Genomic DNA, 23,737 nt, shown 5'->3' on the forward strand with positions numbered 1-23,737 from the left:
TGTCCACATACAGTATAAACACAAGCCTCACTATTTACGGGCATATACCCATGTACAGTGTATTCTGTCAGTGCAGTTCTATGGGCAGAATTACACACCAGCTGGGGCTCCCATGCACTGCAAATACATGTGTATTTTATGTCCTTATTGCTTGCACAAATGTTTACATGCATACAGCATAAAATGCATCTATATTTGATGTGCCTTAAGGAATTTATGCCCATATGCATGCCTGTGAAAACAAAAGTACCATGTTTACAGGTATATACCAAAGTATAGTGTATTCTGTCAACAGTCCTATGGGCAGAATTATGCACTAGTTGGGGCTCCCGGGCAACACAAATACAGGTGCCTTTTAAGTTGTACGCCCATATGTCTGTATTTTCATGCGCATGAGTCGTTAACGTTAGCACTAACGTTTACTTCCATTAATAAAGGCAGACCATAAACACAGCTTTTTCTAGCTTTGGTTTGTATAACTAAAGACCAAAGTGGAGCAGTGAAACTGGGCCCATGGCATACAATACTGCTGCGTTCACATAATAAATTATGGATCTGAATGCAGAAAACTTTACACCCGTGTACATGAGCCCTTAGCTGCAGCAACAGTAGGAGTGGTATTATTAATAATTAATAATAAATATTAAAGAGCCCTTATTAGCCACAACACCAATAATAGTCATACCAATAATAAAAATAAGACAATGACGCTGACTGTGTTCCACAGCAGAGCCTTTATTAGCCACAACAACAGTAAAAATAATAATGATGATAATAATAATTATTATTATTTTTACTGTTGTTGTGGCTAATAAAGGCTCTGCTGTGGAACACAGTCATCATCATCAGCATCATTGTCTTTTTTATTTTTATTTAGTATGATTATTATTATTGTTGTGGCTAATATGAGCTCTGTTTTTAAATATGGTCCATATCATATTATTATTATTATCATCATCATCACATTATTATTTTTACTGTTGTTGTGGCTAATATGGGCTAAATAATAATATTCATACCAATAATAAAAATAAGACAATGATGTTGATGATGACTGTGTTCTACAGCAGAGCCTTTCTTAGCCACAACAACAATAAAAAGAATAGTGTTATAAATGTTGAAGAAACCGCGCTAATGTAATACAGGTAGTGGAGAAGATAAGTAAATAAAGATAAAAAAATAATTTTTTAAAGGAAGAATAATAAATAGGTTGCAGCCCCCCCCCCCCCCCAACAAAGAAATCCCCACAAGGGGTTTTCACAAATAATAAAGATCTAAAAAGATCTAGATCTAGAGCTAGATACCCCGTTTTTTAGATCTTTAATAAAAAGAATAATGATGATGATGATAATAATAATAATAATAACAATAATAATAAGATGATATGGACCATATTCCCCAGCAGAGCCCTTATTAGTCACAACAACAGTAAACATAATAATGTGATGATGATAATAATAATAATAATAATAATAATAATAATAATAATATGATATGGACCATATTTAAAAACAGAGCTTGTAGTAGCCACAACAATAACAATAATCATACCAATAATAAAAATAAGACAATGATGTTGATGATGACTGTGTTCCATAGCAGAGCCTTTATTAGCCACAACAACAGTAAAAATAATGATGATGATAGTAATAATGATAATAATAATAAGATGATATGGACCATATTCCCAAGCAGAGCCCTTATTAGCCTCAAGAGCAATAATAATAATAATAATAATAATAATAATAATAATATGAAAAGGACAATGTTTTATTAGACACAGTACTATTATTATATAGGATTTATATAGTACCACTACTAATAATATTAATGATATTAGAAGGAATAAGAAGATGTCAGTGTTCTGGATTGTGCAGAGTAATAATGCTGGTGGTGTCCCCCCTATTGGCGTCCAGGACTGGGCAGGACCTCTGTTGGTAGGGACCTCTTCCCACTTGCAGCCAGCTGGTGGGCTCATGTCATTGTGCTGGGAGAGGAGGCAGAGAAGGGGCGGCTCCATGTGCTCCTAATTCCCCCACCATTGGATTACTTAGTTGTAAGTGATGAGATCAGCAGGGATCAGCTTTCAGGATGGGGCACTGCTTCCATAGCAGGCTCTTCCCATCTGGGCTGTCTCTCTCCTATGCAGGCGCTGGGGGTGACAAAGGTAATCTTTAAACACAAAGCCCAACTGCCCCCTCAGGGCTCCGCTGAAAGGGAGAAGAAATAAAGGAGATCTGGAGAGGAGAGCCTGTGTGCTGGATGGCGGTGGTGGCAGCCCTGATCTGTGACATGCCGCTGAGAAGAGTAGATTTTGGGGGAGGCAGTTAGCTGTGCCTGCACTGCATCTGTGGATCGGAGAGAAGACACACAACTGTATTCCTCCTCTGTGCCTACATTGGGAGTACCATCATTCCTCCAGGAACTTTATCTGGATACCCAGGCTGCTGCTACTGCTGGAAGCTCTACCATCTACCCCCTGGCTAGGCTGGGGAGTTGTACTTTTCCAAGGATCCTGTTGTTTGTTTTTGTTTTTTTTGTTACTCTTTCTGGATTTTGGGGCTTTTATAACACCCTCTGGATGTGTGATTACTAAGTGAGAGGTAAGTGTTGTGTATGATCACCCCTGATCCAGCTTTATTTGATCCTGGAGGTTTGCAGGGACAGCATTGCTTTTATGAAGCTGTCTGGAGCCACAAGTCTATGTGTATTGCTTGCTTGTGATGTTCCTGCTATGAAAATCTGAAGATCTTTGTCTTAGAAACAGACATCTTGTGAGGTCAGCCAGCATCAATGAACTGGGTGCCAGCAGGACCTTCTGTGCTTTCTGTAGTGGTACTGAGCATTGACCTTTGTACATCACACTAGTGTCCATAGGCTGAATTCTATAGTGGTTCTCAACAATGATCTTTTTACATCACACTAGTGTCTATAGGCTGATTTCTATAGTGGTTCTCCACAATGACCTTTGTGCATCACACTAGTGTCCATAGGCTGATTTCTATAGTGGTTCTCAACAATGACCTGTGTACATCACACTAGTGTCCATAGGCTGAATTATATAGTGGTTCTCAACAATGACCTTTGTACATCTCACTAGTGTCCATAGGCTGAATTGTATAGTGGTTCTCAACAATGACCTGTGTACATCACACTAGTGTCCATAGGCTGCATTGTATAGTGCTACTCAACAATGACCTTTGTACATCACACTAGTATCCATAGGCTGCATTGTATAGTGCTACTCAACAATGACCTTTGTACATCACACTAGTATCCATAGGCTGCATTGTATAGTGCTACTCAACAATGACCTTTGTACATCACACTAGTGTCCATAGGCTGAATTGTATAGTAGTACTCAGCATTGACCTGTGTACATCTCACTAGTGTCTATAGGTTGAATTCTATAGTGGTACTCATCAATGAACTGTGTACACCAACATTCGTGTTCATAGACTGAATTGTATGGTGGGACTCCTCAATGAACAGTGTACACCTACATCAGTGTCTATAGGTTCATTTATATAGTGATACTCAACAATGGAGTGTGTAAATCCCACTAGTGTCCATAGGCTGAACTCTGTAGTGATACTCATTAATGAACTGTGTACATCAACATTAGTGTTCATAGACTGAATTGTATGGTGGTGGTACTCCTCAATGATTAGTGTACACCTACATTAGTGTCTATAGGTTTGATTTATATAGTTGTACTCGACAATAAGCTGTGTACATCCATGGTCAGTACTCACCATAACCTGTGTACATCCCACTAGTGTCCATGGACTGAATTGTATAGTGGTACCCATCAATGGACTTATGTAAATCCCATAGATGGAACTCTGTAGTGGTACTCATCAATAAACTGTGTACATCAACATTCATGTACATAGACTTAATTGTATGGTGGTACTCCTCAATGAACAGTGTACACCTACATCAGTGTCTATAGGTTCATTTATATAGTGATATTCAACAATGAACTGTGTACATCCATAGTCAGTACTAACCATGACCTGTGTACATCCCACTAGTGTCCACGGACTGAATTGTATAGTGGTACTCAACAATGATCTATATGTACATCCCACTAGTGGATTGAATTATATAGCTCAACAATGACCAGTGTACCTCTATAGGCTGAATTCTATACCGTTTCTCGGGCTTGATATGAATACACCTACATTAGTGTTTATAGGCTGAATTATCTAGTAATGATACTCAATAATGATCCATGTACATCACACTAGTTCCATAGGCTGAATTGTATAGTGGTACTGAACAATGAATTGGGTACATCACACTAGTTCCATAGGCTGAATCTTATAGTAGCACTCAACAATGAACTGTGTACATCCCAAGGGTGGCATAGGCTAAATCCTCATTGAATACTCTGGGCACACGTCATTTGTTTCCATGCATCATGAAATAAGCCTTTGTATTTATGTTTATCATCGCTTGTTGTGAGTTAGTATAGTGCTGATGTTTCCTTTGTTTGTTCTTTATTGCAGCATTGGCTTGCTCTGGCCACCCTTCTCACTTGATATTCTTGACATCCTTTTGTGCAAAGCCAAATGTCTATTGATTGTGTCCCAGGACAGCTAAATGCACTTTGTGCTGAGAAGCTGAATAGTCCCAGCAAGTTTCTGATGTTTTATCTGATCTTGTCCAGGACAAATGCTGACTACTTCAATTTTATGCTCCCCGCATCTAGAATTGTCTTAGCTATGGTAAATGACATGTCACCCTCCTTTAAGGCGAGGGCACACAGTGGGTGGCATATTACCAGACCTTTCAGGCAAGTTATTATCCTGACAATAATGACAATTGTGTGCTGGCCATTGAATTGGGATCTGCAATTATCCCTTATTACCAGCACTTGTCTTGCAGCAATTTGGACATTTGTGAGTGGATGGAGTGTCTTATGAAAGGCAGATTTGGAAATAAGGTTGGTGGTGTCTGGTTTATATAATCATATGTGTGGAATACACTGATAGTTTTGTTTCACAAGAATACAGCAGCAACTGAGGTCACCCAGAAAATCGAAAGTGTTCTTGTAGTTCCTCTTATGCCCCGTACACACGACCGGACTTTGCAGCAGACTAGATCCGATGGAATCAGGCCGTCAGACAATCCGATCATGTGTGGGCTAATCCGATCGTTTTTCGTAAAAAAAATCAGACGGACCTAGAAATAGAACATGTTTCAAATCTGTCTGATGGAATCAATTCCTATCGGGAAAACTGTTAGTCTGTATGCTGGTCCGACGGACCAAATACGATGCAAGGGAAGCTATTGGCTACTGGCTATTGAACTTAATTTTTTAGTCTCTTCCTAATCACGTTCAAAACAAACTGAATTTCGAACGGACTTAGTCCGTTCGTGTGTGGGCAAGTCCGTTCATTCGGAAGGTCCATCGGAACTCCAGTGAAGTCCGTCGGAACTCTAATGAAAGTCCATCGGGAGGACCGTCGGACCTAGTCTGCCGGAAAATCCGGTCGTGTGTACGCGGCATTAGGAGGTTGTAAGAAGCAGTTTATATATATATATAAGAGTGGACATCTGTGCTACCCCCGTGAAGTGAGGTTCAAGGGAATATTTGGAATCACCATGTCTCCCCTACTATCCCGTTTCTGATAAAGCTGATAGCCATCATTTGGTAATGTCCCAGGCATTATACTGCTCTAGGGATACAGTCTATTCCCATAGAATGAATGTATTTGTTTTATCCTGTCTTAATATAGTCCTGGTATGTTATATGGTAATGTTAATTTATTCACTCTTCAGTGCTATTTCTAATCTAATTGTGTAAACACAAGCACTAGAGTGACAAGCAGATAGGAATAATTGTTCCCCCAAAGATTCCTAATCCCGAACTCAATTGTAATGCACCAAATGCAAATGACCTGTTTATTGCACAGCGATTACCTAGATGGTAGCAGTGGGCTTTATCTGCTCTCCGGCATCAGATACAATTTACAGCTTGACTAATCAACTTTTTCAGAATTTAGGTCTGCAAAGTTATCTGTTGGGTTTATTTATACCATATAAACTTTCAGTTACTGGCCAAACATTATTATTATACAGGATTTATATAGCGCCAACAGTTTGCACAGCACTTTACAAAATAAATGGGGGGGGGGGGCGGCGATACAGGCACCATACACTTCAGGACAAGAGGGTTAGGAGGGCCTCATTCCAGAGAGCTTACAGTCCACAATGGGACAGGCAGTTGTTTCAAAAGATAATAGCTGTGAAGGGATGAGTTGATGTACAAAGTAAAAGTTCAGTTACTAGGTAGAAAAAGGAAAAAGCCAGCCATAGACAGATTGACTGGATGAATTTCTATCCTTCTATGAACAAGCTGGTTGTACTGAAGTCAATCTATCGATCAATTTCAGTACAGCCACCCTGTTGTATATTTTTCGTACACTATAGTGATCGCTGTATTCTGACGGTGGGGGAAACCTCCCGCTGTCAGAATACTTTAGCACAGCGGGAGGGATTCCTCCATCAACACTGACAGTGTCAATGGGGGAATCAAGCAATTTTCAAGCTTAAACTGGCCATACATGCATACATGGATTGAAATTCAGCCGGTTCAGTAGAGACTAGCTGAATTTTGCTCCATGTATGGGCAGGCTGGTTGTACTGAGTCAATCTACTGATCAACTTTTGTACAACCAGCATGTTGGAAAATTTCTGCATGATCAGCGTCAACCGCTATAGCTGATCAGTCTTGCCACGGTCAGAATACAAAGGCACAGCGGAACTGATTCTCCTATCCACCTTGAAGGTGTGGATGGGGGAATCAGGTCATTTTTTTCTTTCAACAGCCTATTTGTATGGGCTGCCATAGGTTTCCTGAATGTTGAGTAAAGGGCAAACATACCTAATATTTAAGTCAGAAACTATTTACTATTTAGTAGTATAGTAAAAATACCAGTATGTTCCCCCACCAGGGAAGCCACACAAGCTGCGTACAGCTACCTATAGAAGTCAATGGTTGTATGTGGCTATAAATAGGCATATGCATGATGGGTAAAAATCTAAAGGCAGGAGTTTGCACCCATACCAGAACATAAAGTTGTTCAGGCGTGGATGGAGAGTTGTACCACCTCTAATGTCTTTTTGTCAGTGCCCAGAAACAAACCTACAGATCAAGAGTTCTGATTGCACTCTGACTTATTCTGCATGGTTGTTCCAAGGTCAGTGGCTCAGAATGTTTTTTTAAACCATAGGATTAATATTAGCACCAGACAAATAGCATTTTAACCACTTCAATACAGGGCACTTCCCCCTTCCTGCCCAGGCCAATTTTCAGCTTTCAGCACTGTCGCTGTTTAAATAAAAATTGCGTGGTCATGCTACACTGTACTCAAACAACATTTTTATCATTTTGTTCCCACAAATAGAGCTTTCTTTTGGTGGTATTTGATCGGCTCTGCATTTTTTTTTGCTAAACAAATAAAAAAAGACCAAAAATGTAGAAAAAAAAAAAAAAAGAGAAGACGTTTTTCTTTCTTTCTGTTATAAAATTTTGTAAATAACTATGTTTTCTCCTTCACTGACAGGCGCTGATGAGGCAGCACTGACGGGCATTGATAATGTTGAGCCAATCAGATGGCACTGATGAGGTGCACTGATAGACAGCACTGATAGGCTGCACTGATGGGCACTTATGGGTGGCACTGATGGACACTGATGGGTGGTAATGATAGGCATTGCTGGTGGGCACTGACCGTCATCCCTGGTGGTCCAGGGTGGCATACATGGTGGCCATCCATTGCGGGCATCCCTGGTGGTCCAGTGTGGGCATCCGCAGTGTCAGGAGAGCCACCGATCAGCTCTCCTCTACTCGCGTCTGTCAGATGCGAGCGAGGAAAAGCCGATAAACAGCTCTTCCTGTTTCCACTATGATCAGCCATGATTGGATATGGCGACCATGTGGTAAAGCATCTCTGTCAGAGACTCTTAACCGAGATCGGTGTTGCGGTGTGTCAGTCTGACACACCGCACTACTGATCGCCGTGCGCCGGCTGTTATCCTGAAATCATATAACGTCCAGTCAAGATAACGGGACCATTGCCTGCCCATCATTCTGCTATAGGCCAGGCAGGAAGTAGTTAAGGTGGGCAGCAATATAGGCCTCTGGAGTTTTCTTAGCACAGGTTTCTTTTGAGTTCACACTAGTGCAAATTGGATGTGGGTTTCCCAGCATCCAATTCGCATGATAGGAGAGTGTTCCCAGCTCTCTGTGGAGCCAGTTCACACAAATCTCCGCGAGGGCCACTGAGTGGATTGCACAGAGTCCTGTGCGTCTTTGGCTCTGTTTCATGTCTGATTCATCCCTAAAATGGAGAACAGGAACACATCAAACCCCTGCTGTGAGCTGCATCTGCAAGTGTGAACCCAGCCCTAAGCTAACTACGCGTTCTTGTACAATAAGAAGAAACTCTGATGAAACGCAAGTATTAAAAGATTAGGGTTGCTAACTGTCAGTAAATTCATGGACAGTTTTATAATCCGTTATTTGTACATCTGTACATGAATGTTCATAGACAGATGTAAACATCATGGATTTTACAAACTGTCCATGAATTTACTGACAGTTGGCAACCCCGAAATAGATTATTGAAACTACCACACATGAAAAATTCTATTTACTATAAAATTAAATGACCCAGATCTGGAAAGAACAGTTCACAACATTGCAGTGAGGATCTGTTGTAGAAATTGACTTGCATTTTCCAGCATGGTCCAAGGACAATGTAAAGTATGCCTTGAAGCCATTAACGCATTTACTTTGCACGGATAAGCATGCATACTGCGTTTTTTTTTTTTTTTGATCAAACAAGGTTGCACAGCACTGGTGTGAACTGGGTCATAGGAAAGAATGAGCAGAAACTTTCATTGCATTACTCCTACAACTTAGATGTGATCAAAACTGCTATGTATAGAGATGGTCACTATGGAAAAGCTATCATTTGGCATATATTTTGTACAAAATATCATTCTTGTCCTATAATTTGTGATTTGCATGCAAAAACATTACTTCCAGTGCATTGCATCAAAAGATATTAGGACTTATGAACAGACACTGGATGTATCATTGGAGATACCACTTGACACTGTGCATCATGTATGCTCTGATGTGTATTGATGGTTTCAGGGCAATCACTCTTCCGGTCTATAGTGAAAGGAGGTTGGCATGGATGTGTAATACAGATTAATGCTGCTGCATACATTGACAGACTGCGAGTGTACAGTGGTATATGTTGGCATCTGCCAAAGTGTGCTGAAGCATTGTGCTTAACAAGCTCTATTCATCTGTAAGTGGAGCAACAATAAGGATGCCAGGTGCAGCTTGGGACATGTGTTCTCTGTAGTGAGTCTCGTCATGATTACGATAAGCCTGTGGTATGCAATCTATTGCTTTTACCTTTATTTAGAAAATGTTGAACTGGAAGGAAATGGATTGTGACTTCTTTTATTGGGGAATCTCTATTAACTGATATGGCTAAATGTAAACCATGGCTCTCCCTACCCAATTGTGACTGCCTTCCCTCCTTAGTGTTTGTACTGCACATTATTGTAATGAAGAAGAGTAAATCTGAAGGGTTAGTCAGCAGAACTAATTGGATAGAGTGCATTCTATACAATAAGATCAAGTCTGCAATCGTCTCCAAAATACTCCATTTCATCGTGCTTGTGGAGCACATGCAGCACACGCTCTGCCTTGCAGTATAATGCAGTACTATGCTCCTGACAAAGCCAAGGCTCTTCTAAATTGTCAATTCACTTTAACTTGGCAGCATTGTTAATACGTCTGTAGCTTGCCAACATGGTTAGAATATATTTCAGTGTTTTACATAGTAGAGAATACTACAGGAATGTACAATATATCTGTAACCACAGATGACCCCATTGAGGTTTCAGTTACGTGTGTGTGTGAATTTTCCCATTGCATGGCGTTATGTGTCCATATTTACCATTGTGCAGATGGACTATTTTAGATAGTGTTAAGTTCACCTTGAAAACCACAGTGCTGCCAATACAAAAACAATATTATATTCTAGTATGTAGATATAGTCTTGTAAAACACAGATGCCTGTGGATGTCCATTTATACTAAAGCAATGTACAGAAAGAACACAACAGCCAATCAGAAATGACTGTTCATTGTTCTGAGTATTGTAAATATAGCAACCTCCAGTACCCTAGAGGCACAATGACACCTAACAGAGAATGTGCCAATACTTAGCTCATGGCGGAATCCATGGCTATAATGGGGAATCTTGAACAGAAGTCGGGCGCTGGTCACTTTTTGTCTTTTCAAAGTTTTTAATGCCAAACTGGAAATGAGCTGGAAGAAGTGAGAGTTAGGGGGTCCAGAGACCACAGCAGGTCTCTTAACTTTTTGGAGCCAGTGCCTCCAGGCCCTTTAAGGGGTTTAGGATGCCGGAAGGTGTGTTTATAATCATGTGACTTCCGTGATTGGCTGTCACAGTGGTCACATGCAAGTAGCGATTGGGAGCTTTCCGTTAGTCTCCAAGGACTCTGCCTGCATCACGTGCCCTGGGCACAGCTGTATTTACACTAATGAATACAAATATGCCACCACTCGGCACCAAGGCCCACTTGCTGACAAGCCACCAAGGGGTTAAAGACTCTTCAGATCCATAATAAAATCCAGCTTCACAGTGCCAAGATTTTTAAGCCAACCTGGCAACACTGAAAGCCCGTAAGTCCTCCAAGCAAGTCACCAGGCCCTTCTGAGAGACCAGTCTTCATCCTGGCTCTCTCTAGCAAGGGACCTCCCCTGGATCTTCTCACCTTGGTACTGCTTCCTCCACCCCAGCAGGACAGCCTCAGGACCGCCTCAGCATACATAGGCTCCAAATAGGCCTTTGGGCCTAGTCACAGAGCTCCCTCCAATAGCATCTCCTTAGGCCTCAGCCTGAGGCAAAAAGACCCCACCCATCAACTGTGACAGAAATATATATCTTTCCCCGGAATGCATAAGTGGTAGAGAACCTGCAGTAACAGTGCTACCTACAGGCAACAGTGGGAAAATCAGACCCCCACTAAGCTTGGAGAAAAACAACAATTTGAAAACAATACAATCAGTCTGAGCTGCCTACAGCGGAGCTAGACTAAATTTACATAGTAGCCCCAGTTTAGGACCAGGGGGCTACATCAAGACCACATTTTCTGTAGGGCAGACAGACGGCCTGATCCTCGTGAGATTTGGCCATATATTATGACCTTCAAATTTCAGAAGTCTGGCAGTGTAATTCACTGCTAGTAATCAATGATAGCAATGTTCAAGGTGCAAAACTTCTTCATGGGATACTCCCATAGGCCTCAAAGAATAGTCACACATGTATGAATGAGATCACCATCTCTTGGTCTGCACACTCTGGACACATACATTGTACTGTTTTAGGCACTGAAACAAGGAGGGTGGTCCAGCTTTACAAAAAGTAGATACGGATATTGGCTTTTTTTTAGGTGAATCAACTTATTCCTCCAGGAACAGTCTACATGACTGTCTGAAGGTTAGTCAAAGACATTAGATTAGTTTGCCCAGTCTGTAAATCAAATGATGTGTGACCTTTTCATACTCTGGGATAACTGATGAGAACATTGGCTCTTTATCTTGAAAGTTGCCAGGGTTTACGTCTAGGCAGAATATCAGAAAGGAAGGCCTCTACCGATTATCTGTTTGTACATGTACATCTTAAACATATCTAAACCAAAAAATAAGTTTTAAATATATTGAAGCTTACCAGTCTGTAGATGAGCTGTTTGTAGCAGTTTTCTTTTTCAGGACTTTATTCCTTTATTTTCACCTTGTAATCCTTTGAATAATGCACTTCCTGCCTCTGGCTGTCTATGCTCACTCCTCTACTGTATCTATCGAGGGAGCCCTGGTTGTCACAGTAGCTGAACGATATATATGTAGGCCTTGGTTCGCATCCATTCCATGGGGAATGGGGAGCTTAGTACGGTAGCATATAGAAGAAACATAATATTGTTTTATGCTTCCAGTTCAGCTCACAGGAAGTGACAAGGATACTGAATTTCTTGCAAGGTCAGCAGACATTTTCTGTACTTGTTGGAAATTGTCTTCATTTAAGAAAAAAAAAAAAAAAAAAAAAAGGAAAACTAAAGCAGACACTACATATAAGGACTGGTAAGCTGCAACATATTACACTTTTGTTTCTGGAGTTAGTTATCCTATTCACATCAGACTTTTTTCAGCTTGAAGCTCTGAAAATGGGTGTAGTGCTACCCCTGTAGAAGCTGCTGGATCTGATGGGTACTCTGTTCTTTGCCTCAACTTTCTTAAGAGCCTCAGCCCCTCTGACACACCGATTTGAGTGTATAAACATATAATGTCACAGGAATTCACTGAAAGTAATACTTAGTACCCAGTAGTAGTGCTTTAGCAAAGAAAACTGGCACCAAACCAGGTAGTAAAGGCAAACTTAAAATGGGGTTGCACACACACAAAAAAAAAAAAAATCATTAATATTACTAAAAAAAAATGTAAAAAAAATGTGGAAATGTTTTTTTAACTCACCTCTAAATGGCTGTTGCTAGGGGGTCCCTCGTAATCTACGTCCTTCAGTGCCTGGGCTGGTGATATCACTTCCCCTCAGCGCAGGAAGGGCTCAGCTCTGCTCCCTCCTGCCTGTCAATCATCTGGGACACGTGACAGGTCCCAGGTGACATGCGCGGCCACTCATGGCGAGCGGCAGTGGCTGCCTGGCTGTGAAGCCAGAGCCGGGTGCCCACACTTACAATGCCGGCGCTGCCAGACGGAGGGGGGGACGAACAGGGCTTCGATCCCCTACATCGCTGGACCCTAGGAAGGTAAGTGTCCGATTATTAAAAGTCAACAGCTGCAGTATTTGTAGCTGCTGACTTTAAAAATGTTTTTGTTTTTAAATGCGCACCCCGCTTTAATATATTGTCTTCCAATGTGGTTGATAACTAGGCAAGCATAAAATGGAATGACCATAGCAATAACACAATTTAGATCAGCATAAACAGTAGAAAGGCTACCTCAAAGGCAAGAGTGAGTAGTAGTAAAGTTTAATCTACTGAGTGTTGGAACTATACCGCCAAACTGCCAAAGCACATTTACGGTGGCAATGCTAGTCCAAGACTGACTGGGTATGCAGTGTCCAAAAGAAAAGGAGGATAGTGAAAAGTGGGCTTGCAGAATAATTATTACAGGGGGAGGGGGGCAGTTCTTATGGTATTTTTTTTGCCTGCTATTGTTGGGGCCCTATAAAAGCAGTGCATTTAACAACAGTCCCAGTTAACCTGCATTCAGTATAGGTGCGGTATAGTCTCTGCACAGGTGCAGGGTAGATGTGGTTCAGATGTGGTAAAGGTTTTGTATAATGCGGCATAGAGTTGGTATAGGTACAGTCGAGATCTGGAATTAGAGCGATATAGAGTGCAGTATGGATTGGGTACACTAAGTGTCCTGCTCTCAGTGGTTCAGTCCCTGCTAACAGTATCGGCAATGGGAAAATAGCCCTCTTACCAGTTCCTGGGATGCTGTGGTGACCTCTCGTTGTAGAAAAGGGGACCCCTAGGTCTCTCCCTGAAAGTCTCCAGTCTGGTGATCAGCGGTGGGAAGCAGAGGTGAGTGGATGCTCCAGTCTCCCTGCTGCAGCAGTGCAGGAGCTATGATGTGAGTGGTGCTGTACCCCGGGTGCCCTCAGTCCTAGCCTCAGGCTTGGATCTCCGCTGGTATGGTCTCCTGCTGGCAGGTGAATATCCAGACAGAGGTGCTCTCTCTCACTCTCTTGGTTCCATGAGGAAGAACTTTCCCGGGCAGTTTAATAAAAACTTCTCCACTCCTCCTATTGCACAGTTCCTATTGGGATCTGTGGGAATGGAATGAATAGACTCCTTACAATATATGTCGGCTATCTCAAACTACAACTCCCAGGATTCATAGTGCTCTGCATAGAAGTCTATGGGCTAGCTTGGCTTTAGCTTTCCCCTTGCTATCTGGAGAAGAATGGTGCAGCATAACATCAGTATCTCAGTAGAGGGAGAGAAGTATATAAGGCAATGTCTCCTTCTCCATATTGCTGTAGCCCAGAACCTGGCTACACATGCAATGTTCAAACTCCCAAGGTCTTCAGCTGCGTCTGTTCACACCAGAAATTCAAGCTTGAAGCTCCAAAAAGCTTTTTTTTAACTACATGCTTTAAGGATTTTTGGCCTCAACAGACTTTAATGGGGGTGCCTGAAAAATGAACATGTCCCCCCTTTTTTTCCCCTTGTAAATAGCTTTCTATTGGCTGACAGTAATGAAAAAAAGGCTCAAGTCTCAGATGCCCGCAAGAACACTTGTAAAATGCTGAACAAAAAGCCTGCAAAACAGCAAGAGATGCACAGCTCAAATGTGCATGCCTCATTTACAAAGTGGTTAAAAGCCTGGATGTTTTTTGTGTTATAAATCATCCACCCCCTTGGCAAATCTTCCTATTGCAACAAGGATTTAGGAAGCGCCTTTGTGTTTGCAAACCTAGGTGAATCATTAACATGTGAATAGCAAACTAATTCTCTTGTCTAAGGATTTGGCCATTACTTTGAAGATTGCAGGTCAGAGTTCTGCCCAAGATAAAAACTTGCTTGTGACATCACAAAGACCTTAGCAGACAATCTAACATGACCACCATTATCTGGATGAACATATGCCTTGTTCTGTAGTCTCCAGTTCAAGCTGATCAAATGTGCTTCCCATTAAATAGCTTTGTATGACATTTATATAGAGTGTGTGCCTAGAAATACTGTCACTGTTCATTTCCGGGAAAATAAAAAATAGAAGAGAACTAAATCACTCAGAATTTTTGTTGGATTCTACTGGTAGAACATAGTTTGATATTCAGCAAACTAGGTCAGAGTTTAGCAATTAAGGTAAAAAACAAAAAAAAAAAACACCCTAATACCTTTCTGTGGCCCCCTGTCCCCAAACACCTGCAGTCACTGTTGGTGGCTCCCGTGACAACCTGCGCCACTTCCTGGATCTGCCATGCTATAGAAGAGGGAGGGTGCTGAAGTGAAGTGATAGGCCCCTGCTGCTGTCAGCCAAATTGATGGGTGCAGGAGGGAGCAGTCATGTTGCTTGCTTGGTGCTATGTGTGTCTATGGATGCACACAGCAGTGACCGGTAGCGCATGCACAGGTATCTCCTTAGCAGCTGGCTAGCTAGGGAGAAATCAGGAAACAGGCAGGGGGAGCTAGGGCTTGAGGAATGGCCACAGGAAACTCCACCAGGAGATACAGTTTCCTCTATGGGTGGTCAGGTGTAAGTGGACCGACCGGCTGTCCGTTTTATACATGACTGCCATCCGATCCGCTAGACAGAAAGGGAACAGATCCCCATCCATCTGTTTTTTTTTTTTTTATTGGATGTTTGCAGATGTAAGCGGACACATTTTCATTTACACCCGCCGCTCCATAGAGGAGAATGGAAGGTCCAATTGGGTCTGCCTGAAAAACTGACAGACAGACCCGATTGGCCCGCTTGTGTGAAAGGGGCTTTAAACAGGTAATTTTTATTAAAAGATTCATCATATCATGCAAGTGTACTTCTTTAAAACATAAAGTAAAAATAAGTTTAATGTTACTTTAAGGATATTGTGATGGTTGGAATGCTGATAACAACCACAAGCACCAACATAATTGTCAGCCCTCAGGGTATAGCACACATTCCCACAGAGTGAATAGAGTCAATGAATATGGCAAGATCAAGGAATTATTGTCTTATAATATCTATGTTGGCCTCCTTTTGAAAATTCTAGCTGACTGGCTGCCTTCAATAGTTCTTTAGAGTCTTCTGCCCCGTACACATGATTGGATTTTCCATCAACAAATGTTGGATGTGAGCTTGTTGGTGGAAAGTCCGACTGTGTGTATGCTCCATCGGACATTTGTTGTCGGACTTTCAGCCAACAAATGTTGGCTAGCAGGCTCTCAAATTTTCCGCGAACAAATGTTTGTTGTGGGACTTTCCGATCGTGTGTACACAAGTCCATCGGACAAAATTCTAAGCATGCTTGGAATCAAGCGATCGGTCTTGCAAAACTAGCGTTCGTAATGGAGATATCACGTACGTCTTGTACATTACTACGTTCGTAATTGTTGGCCAACATTTGTGTGACCCGTGTGTATGCAAGTCAAGTTGGAGCCAACACCTTTCAAACAAAAATCCACGTTTTTTTTTGTCTGAAAATCCGATCGTGTGTACCGGCATTATACCTGAACAGACATGCAGCCAGAAGTCAGGATACTTGAAAGTATTAATGCCAAATCATGAGCCAGAGAACTAGAATTTTCAAAAGGAGCTGTAAGGCTTAATGTACTTGGGACGTTTTTACAACCTCTCCTGAACGATTTAACTTGACAGATAGTAACCCATGTTTAAAACATCTGTTTTGCTGCGTTTAGACGCATTTGCATTTAGAAGCGTTTGAAAAATTTATTTTTTTCAGAATCTCCAAAAATGAAAAACTCCTGTAAACGAAACGTGACTAAATGCGAGTTAACGTGTTTAGCCGCGTTTGGCATCCTGAAATGTTGGAAACTTCGGTGTCTAAACTCTTTTTTTTTTTTTGCCTTCAAAGAAAAGCCTAAAAATGTCAATAAACAAACCTGTGTACATGTACACAAGGTTGTTTATAGTCATTTCTAGGCAGTTGAGTTTAGATAAGGGAAGGCAAAAAAATGGGTTCAGACGGATGTTCGGAGTCATTTAAAACTCCAAATGCCTGTAACAGCGTTTTATTTACAGATGTTTTTCATTTTAACAAAAAAGAAAAAAACTAGTTTTTTTTTACAAACGCAAAAAAATGGGTTCATGTAAACGCGGTTAAACGACTGTTTTTAGACACTGGTTTCTAGCTGTCAACTTAAATAGTTTAGGAGAGGTTGAACAACGTCCCAAGTTCATGAAAGAATAAGGACTAAGTTCCTTCAATAACAGGTGTACTTCAGTTCACAAGTAGTTAGCAAAAACACAAAAGCACACAAACATCTCCTTAATGAAATGGGTTGTGATGGCATGTCTGCAGTGGAGACAAGTCAGATTTTACAAGACAGAGACGATGGTATAAGCAGTCATGCTGAATGGGGTCACAGCTATAAACAAGGAGTTTAGTCTCATCATCGAGCTGGAGCCAGTTTGTCAGTACTGTCACCGGGCCAACATTCGCTGAATTGCACTTTATGTGTTAATTGCTATACTGGCAGAGATGCAGTGTTATGATGGGAGGTAAAATAGAAGTGGGCGTCCCTCAGCCATAATTAACTGGTCATGTGAATCATGTTTCAGACCTTTTTGGTTTCCTGTAATAATTGATGAGATCATGGAAATGAATCGGGCTTGTGCTAGTGGTATGTTCATAAAGCAGTGTGCTGTCAGCTGCTCCTCTCTGAGTGGAAGCCTAGTCATTGCGTCATGGCGTCCTGCATAGGGGGCCAGCTGTGGAGTGGACGCTCACATTGCTTTCAATATATATAGTGCAAAGTATATCTGCAGCCTCCACGGTGGATTCAGTTACACAGAATTATTATTATTTAAAGTACTGCCCTCAAGGAGCTTACAATCTAAGGTCCCTAACTCACATTCATATACTAGGGCCAATTTAGACAGAAGCCAATTAACCTACCAGCATGTCTTTGGAGTGTGGGAGGAAACCGCAGTGCCCGGAGGAAACCCACGAAGGCACAGGGAGGACATCCAAACTCCAGGCAGGTAGTGTCATGGTTGGGATTCAAACCAGCGACCCTTTTTACTGCTAGGCAAAATAAGTAGTAACTGTAATATTTATAATATATAAATATACATGTATATATCTATATATAGATAGATATAGATATATCTATCTATCTATCTATATATTTATTTATATATATATATATATATATATATATATATATATATATCATATCAAACTCATAAATAACAGTATTTCTGTCCTAGCTTTACAAAGTATGTAAACCCAACTTTTTTTATTCCTGATATGCACATGCTGTACCATGTACTTGTATGAAAAAGTATCCTGTTCTCTTTGTATTGTTCGCTTTGTGTGAAATCCCTGTTGTTCCTGACAGTCACTTTGCTTTCCTATTAAAAACTGACCACACGAAGTAAGAAAACACACTGTGGTCAGTTTTCTGGCTATGCTGGGAACTCAGTCTGCTTTCCTCCAGTGATCACACTTGTCCTGATGTTCCCACAACTACACAGACTTTCACTGGGAAGCTCAGCATACTGCTGTTTTTCTCTTCCCCTAGCTATTATTCAGCTGAGAACACAGGGAATGTGATCATTTAACCACTTTCAGACCGGACCAATTTGCTGGTCAAAGACCAGACCACTTTTTGCGATTCGGCACTGCGTCGCTTTAACTGACAATTGCGCGGTCGTGCGACGTGGTTCCCAAACAAAATTGACGTCCTTTTTTTCCCACAAATAGAGCTTTCTTTTGGTGGTATTTGATCACCCCTGCGGTTTTTATTTTTTGCGCTATAAACAAAAATAGAGCGACAATTTTGAAAAAAACGCATTATTTGTTACTTTTTGTTATAATAAATATCCCCCAAAAATATATAAAAAAACTTTTTTTCCCTCAGTTTAGGCCGATACGTATTCTTCTACATATTTTTGGTAAAAAAAATGCAATAAGCGATTATTGATTGGTTTGCGCAATAGTTATAACGTTTACAAAATAGGGATAGTTTTATAGCATTTTTATTAATAATTTTTTTTTTTTTTTTTTTTTACTAGTAATGGCGGCGATCAGAGATTTTTATTGTGACTGCGACATTGTGGGGGACCCATCGGACATTTTTGACACATTTTTGGGACCATTGTCATTTATACTGTAATCACTGCTATATAAATGCAGTGATTCCTGTGTAAATGACACTGGCAGTGAAGGGGTTAACCAGTGGGTGGCAGTGTAGGGGTTAAGTGTTCCTAGGGGCGTGTTACTAACTGTGGGGGGGTTGGGCTTTCATTTAGTGAACACTGATCTCTGCTCCAATCATATGGAGCAGAGATCAGTGTCACTAGTTGCTAGGCAGAATGGAGAAATGTTGTTTACAACGGCACTTCTCCATTCGGCCGCTCCGTGAGACGATCGCGGGATGCCCGCGGCGATCGAGTCCGCGGGTCCCGCGACCGGACTCACGGGGGTCCCGACCAGCGCGGGAGCGCGCCGCCGGCGGCGCGCTACCGAAGGCAGGGCGGCAAATTTAAAGGGATGTACATGTACGCCCATTTGCCTGCCCGTGCCATTCTGTCGACGTACATCGTCGTGCGCTGGTCGGCAAGTGGTTAAAAAAGAATGGAAACAAGGGTTTATATATATATATATATATATATATATATATATATATATATATATATTATTTTTTTTATATATATTTAATATATATCTAAACACAAATGTTTTGCCTTTCATTTCTATTTTAAATTAAATGGGTTGTTTTAAAAGGTGATTGTATAGAAACACTTTGGGGTTTATTTACTAAAGCTAGAGAGTGCAAAATCAGGCTTACTTCTGCATAGAAACCAATCAGCTTCTAACCTCAATCTGAAACCTGGAAGCTGATTGGTTGCTATTCAGAAATTAGCCTGATTTTGCACCCTCCAGCTCTAGTAAATGAATCCCTTTAAAAAGGAACAGCAGTCTGCTGACATAATTTGTGATAAAACATCTTTGCCATTCTGAAGCTTCCCTCCAACCACTTTGCATATTATTTTATATATACTGTCATGCTGTATTTGCCAAATATGCTGCAGAAATCTCCCTCCACTGAGTCTGGCTGCAACCATTTTAACTGTGGGCAGCTGAAGCTGCTGCCTGTTCACTTCCTGGATTTACACAGACATACAGAGGTGCATCTCCAGCGTCGCAGCTCTCATTGACCCTCTTATGACTCACCCCCCCACCCCCACCCTTCCTGGCAGACTCTCACCAGAGTGAGAGAGAGAGCTGTGCACAATGCCATAAGCCTAGGCTAATGACCAGACAAGAAACAAGAAGTGCCATCAATTTTCCAGTACATGGGAGTGTCATTAGGAATTATTAGCACCCTTGCACATTTGCTAACAGCAGCAGATTTTGCTGTAGGTGTGGAAAAGCGTGCGATTTACATGTAGTCCCGCACCCGCAGAAGTGTGAACGTAGCCTATAGTTCTGTATCAAAATTTTGATACTTATCTTAATCCACACTCCTCTCTCTGTCTGGAACATTAGAAGATATAAGCTAATGGACGGATTGCCATTTTTAACTGCAGATCTATATATACACTGCTTATGGAAACCTACATTGTGAACTCTGTAAAAACCGGATAATGTAGGACATATAGTTCAGGAAGTATGCTTGAAAGATTCTTGTTCAAACATTTTCTTTCCCTGCGCTGTTGTTAGCGTGTAAGTCTTGTTTGCTGAGTGCTCCATGTACTTTGTTCAGTGTTGAATGCAGTCGTCATTGTAATCTTTAAAGTGCCGTGACTCTCTAATTAGCAGGCTACCCTTTTTAAATACTATTTTCTCTTTAAACACAGAAGGTCAGCCAGATCATTGTCTGCCATATATTTTCTTAAAATTTATAAGAATAAAATCTGCAGTCAATCTAAATTATTAAAAGGCTGCCCTACATAGTTACATAGTAGGCGAGGTTGAAAAAAGTCCATCAAGTCCAACCCATGTGTGTGCTTATATGTCAGTATTATATGGTATATCCCTGTATGTTGTGGTCGTTTAGGTGCTTATCTAATAGTTTCTTGAAACTACCGATACTCCCCGCTGAGACCACCGCCTGTGAAAGAGAATTCCACATCCTTGCCACTCTTAGCCCCTGTACACACGGTCGGAGATTTCGACAACCAAATCCGTCGGATTTTGTTCGTCGGATCTTGTCCGAAACTGTGGCATACACACGGTCGGACAAAGTTGTCGAAAAATCCGATCTTTCAGAACGTGATGATGTAATTTCGTTACGATGGGACTACATTCAGGCTAGTAGCCAATAGCTTTGATGTAGGAATTTGATCTGAGCATGCGTGGCACTTGGTCTGATCAAAATTCTGTACACATGATCGGAGTATGTCCGATCGGACCAGTTTGTCGGGAAATATTTCCAACAAGTTTGAAAATTGGGTCCGACGGATATTCCGACGGAATCAGTCCGATGCATACCACACACAGTCGGATTATCCGACGACACATTATCCGATAGGACACATTCCGACGGATTCTCCGACCGTGTGTACAAGGGCTTACAGTAAAGAACCCTCTACGCAGTTTAAGGTTAAACGTTTTTTCTTCTAATTTTAATAAGTGGCCACATGTCTTATTAAACTCCCTTCCTAGGAAAAGTTTTATCCCTATTGTGAGGTCACCAGTACGGTATTTGTAAATTGAAAATCATATCCCCCTTAACCTTCCTAGCGGTAATCCCGAGTCTGGCTCGGGTTGGGATTTTACTAACACGAGCGGTAACCCCGAGCCAGACTCGGGATCGCATCACTGGATGCAGGGAGGACACAGGGAGAGTTACTTACCTTGTCCCCTGGATCCAGTGGTGTCCTCCGCGCTGTGTGATCGAGCTGTCCTCCACTCGATTCACAGTGCCGAATGCCGTTACGGCGCACGGGAGCGGAGATCGGCGGCAAATTCAAAAAAGTTAAAAGACACAAAACACACACACAGCACTGTAATCTTACAGATTACAGTACTGTATTAAAAAATTACACACCCCCTTTGTCCCTAGTGGTCTGTGCAGTGCCCTGCATGCACTTATATATTATAAATACTGTTTTTTCTGCCTGAAATTTGGAGATTGTCCATAGCAACCAAAAAGTGTCCCCTTTTCAGTGTTTTAGGATTTGATTACATTATTGAATAATTTTTATTATATTATAAACTTTATCATACCCGGGATGTCTAATAGACTCTGGTTTGAACAGATTTAAGAGAGTTATTCCTAAGAATTACAGGACTACAATATAAAATGCCAAATTTACATGCAAAATAATTGTACCGCTTTCAGCACCTAAGACCAGAATGAATCATACCGCCAGGGAGGTTAAGCTTCTCTTCTCCAGAGAGAATAAGTTCAGTGCTCACAACCTTTCTTCATAACTTCATTTTGCTCTCCTCCGCTATGTGTCTTTAGCATTCTATCTTAGCTGCTCTAATTGCACCCTTACATTTCTTGTTGCATTCGTTGTAAAGTAGGAATGCTGATGATGACACTGATCATTGTGCTCTGACAGTGTGGAAGGCCCCCTACCGTGAGAACACAATAGCGCAGCAGAAGTGATTCTTCCATCCACCTTGATTGTGTGGATGGGTGAAACGGCACTTTTTTTTTTTTTTTTTCGTTCAACTCGCTGATTGAACAAAAAAAAATGTATGTCTTACTTTGAACAATTGTAACCTTCCATAGTCTTCATCTTGTTTATAGGTATTTGTATGCATCTGCCTGTATACTTTTATCCAGCACTAAAAAATAATATAGCATATGCAATTACGCTTTAAATCACAAAACTTAAAATGTGCAAATTCATCAAGCACACGTTTGTCTGGTTTCCCGGAATGAAATATCTGTTACTAGTCTGAATTTTACTCTAGGCTGTTTGTACTATTTATTATACATGTGTCGGTCAAATGTTTGTCTGCTCGGCAATTTACCATAGTCTGTAGATTTAAAAATAGTAATAACTTGGGATCAGTGCAGACAGCAGCAAAGCAGACGGTTCATTTGAGCCCTGAAAGTAATTACTGAGATTTACAGTACACAAGTGAAGCACCAAATATTTATTGTTCTATAAAACAGTAATTGCGACATATTGCGTTTATGGCGTGATGCACTTGTTCAGAATGTGGCTAGTGTACAGTAAACACAAGACGCGCAGAGCTGGTATTTTCATGCGTAACAGTTACAGGAAAAGTGTAAGCCGGAAAATCTCTGAGTCACCATTTTTTACAAACTTTACAGTATTTCTAACTAATAATCTTACAAGCAACATGATTACAGGAAGAGAGTCAGAAAATTGGGAAAGCCATTGTATTTATAATAATGCACCTATAATTACAGTCTGTAATTATTATCCCTTATGTATATAGGGCAAACACGAAACTGAGGTTTAAAGACAACTGTATTAAAAATAAAATAAAATTGAGGTCCTGTAATAAGCAGATTCCAACCTGCCAGGCTGTAGGCATTAAGGAATTTCTTTCAATACTTTTCCTTTATGGGGTCATTGCAGTATGTACAACTGTCATAGACCTTTATACAAGGTGGACATATACTGTACACCAGGAGTGGAATGCAATGGTGGTGGTCTGTGTCAGATGGGCCATTATTCACTGCAAGCTATTTTCTACAGACCCAGCAGTCCTTATTGCCCCCTTGCCGGGGTTAGTTCTGCTATGTATTTTGTAAGGTACTTATACTCAGGGCTTTTTTTCACCTTGAACTTGGTGGAACTCAGTTCCACCACCTCTGGCTCGGGCTTCTGCTCCCTGCTCATCACTAGTAAACACAAAAGTCCAGCTTCTGTGTTTACAAGTGATACCCTGTTTCCCCTAAAATAAGACCTAGCGTGAGTGTCGGTGATGGCTGCAATATAAGCCCTACCCCCCAAACAAGCCCCACCCTCTTTCCCTGAAAATAAGCCC

General features: G+C 41.2%; 1 protein-coding gene across 1 annotated transcript in view; it reads left to right on the forward strand.

Moving 5' to 3' along the window:
- The first annotated feature begins 2,028 nt into the window (after positions 1-2,028).
- SPSB4 (splA/ryanodine receptor domain and SOCS box containing 4) overlaps positions 2,029-23,737 on the forward strand; it is a 211,341-nt gene continuing 189,632 nt past the window's right edge. Inside the window, exon 1 of the mRNA XM_077488280.1 lies at positions 2,029-2,603. The gene's annotated coding sequence lies outside the window, so the exon portion shown is untranslated. The remainder of the gene's footprint in view (positions 2,604-23,737) is intronic.

Source organism: Lithobates pipiens, unplaced genomic scaffold, assembly GCF_037356315.1.
Source record: "Lithobates pipiens isolate NorthernLeopardFrog02 unplaced genomic scaffold, aLitPip1_a1.2 Scaffold_18, whole genome shotgun sequence".
Taxonomy (NCBI): Eukaryota; Metazoa; Chordata; class Amphibia; order Anura; family Ranidae; genus Lithobates; species Lithobates pipiens.